The sequence below is a fragment of the Onychostruthus taczanowskii genome, unplaced genomic scaffold (genome assembly GCF_017590055.1).
Source record: "Onychostruthus taczanowskii isolate IOZ18803 unplaced genomic scaffold, ASM1759005v1 scaffold971, whole genome shotgun sequence".
Classification (NCBI taxonomy): Eukaryota; Metazoa; Chordata; class Aves; order Passeriformes; family Passeridae; genus Onychostruthus; species Onychostruthus taczanowskii.
This window is the reverse complement of record NW_024507780.1, coordinates 1-1,650: the sequence shown is the minus strand read 5'-3', so window position 1 is coordinate 1,650 and position 1,650 is coordinate 1. Positions and strand designations below refer to the sequence as shown.

General features: G+C 56.0%; 1 long non-coding RNA gene across 1 annotated transcript; it reads right to left on the bottom strand.

Moving 5' to 3' along the window:
- Positions 1-563: 563 nt before the first annotated feature.
- On the bottom strand, positions 564-1,492 carry LOC121348046. Its single transcript, XR_005954317.1, has 3 exons — positions 1,406-1,492; positions 1,250-1,325; positions 564-618 (listed from the first exon to the last, which is right to left on the bottom strand). It is a non-coding gene; the product is annotated as an uncharacterized LOC121348046 (long non-coding RNA).
- Between the last annotated feature and the right edge of the window lie 158 nt (positions 1,493-1,650).

Here is a 1,650-nt window from a genome sequence, read left to right as displayed (position 1 = left end):
AAAAAGGGGGGAGGGTTTGGGGTGGGGGAGGGGCACTCACCATGTAGGGGGAGGGGCCAAAAGCCGGCGGGGGAGGGGAGGGCGAGCGGCGCCTGTGGGGGGAGGGGAGCGCGTTGGCCACGCCCACTTTGGGGAGGCCATCTTGGATTTCGACCTCCAAGATGGCGGACATCTTGAATTTTGCCCACCATCATGGCTGCCATCTTAGATTTGAAATTCATCATGGCCGCCGTCTTGGATTTTGGCCGCCATCATAGCTGCCATCTTGGATTTTGGCCTCCATTGTGGCTGCCATCTTGGATTTGACATCCATCATGGCTGCCATCTTGGATTTTGGCCGCCATCATAGCCGCCATCTTGGATTTTGGCCTCCATGATGGCCGCCATCTTCAATCCTACCCATGCAGATGCCCCACCCACTTAAAAGCATGGCCACGCTCACCCCCAGTGGCTGCCATCTTGGATTCCCCACCTTCCCTATGGGGGTGGCCACATTGAAGACACGCCCACTTCCGGCAGCCATTTTAAAAAGGGGGGAGGGTTTGGGGTGGGGGAGGGGCACTCACCATGTAGGGGGAGGGGCCAAAAGCCGGCGGGGGAGGGGAGGGCGAGCGGCGCCTGTGGGGGGAGGGGAGCGCGTTGGCCACGCCCACTTTGGGGAGGCCATCTTGGATTTCGACCTCCAAGATGGCGGACATCTTGAATTTTGCCCACCATCATGGCGGCCATCTTGGATTTTGGCCTCCATCATGGCTGCCATCTTGGATTTTGGCCGCCATCATAGCTGCCATCTTGGATTTTGGCCTCCATGATGGCCGCCATCTTGAATCCTACCCATGCAGATGCCCCACGCACTTAAAAGCATGGCCACGCCCACCCCCAGTGGCTGCCATCTTGGATTCCCCACCTTCCCTATGGGGGTGGCCACATTGAAGACACGCCCACTTCCGGCAGCCATTTTGAAGCCTTCCCAAAAGCGTGGCGGCCATTTTGAAACTGCCTGAAGCTTTGGGCCACACCCACAAAAGGGAGTGGCCATCTCCAAGCCCCACCCACTCTCGACAGCCATTTTAAAGCCCCGCCCACTCCCGGCAGCCATCTTGCACCCCCACCCATCTCAAGACCCGCCATTTTGAACCCCACCCAATCCTCGGGCGGCCATTTTGAAGCCCTGCCCACATCGGCTGTTACCTCAAAGCCACGCCCACCCCCCGGCCGCCATCTTGTCCCCCCTTAACCCCTTGCTGACCTCTTGGCGGGCGTTGGCTCCGCCCCCTTGGCGCCGTCCCCGTCGCTGTTGTCGGACGACGCCGTCGCCTCTGAGTCTGGGAAGGGGGAGGAGCCAATCAGAGGGGAGGGGCGGGGCCAGACCTGGGAGTGACGGTTGGCCACGCCCCCCCGGTACCTGAGGAATCATCGTCGACGTTTTCGTACTGGAGGAGGCGGTCCAGGAGGAAACTGGGGGGAAAAGAGGGAAATTGGGGAAACTGAGGAAAAATGAGATTGAAAAGGAAAATAAGGAAAAAAATTGAAGTAAAAAATGAAAAGAAGGGTAAAAACTAAAATATAAAATGAAAATAAGAATAAAAATTAAAATAAAAATTAAAATAACAATAAAAAATTAAAAAAAAAATGAAAATAAAAACAAAA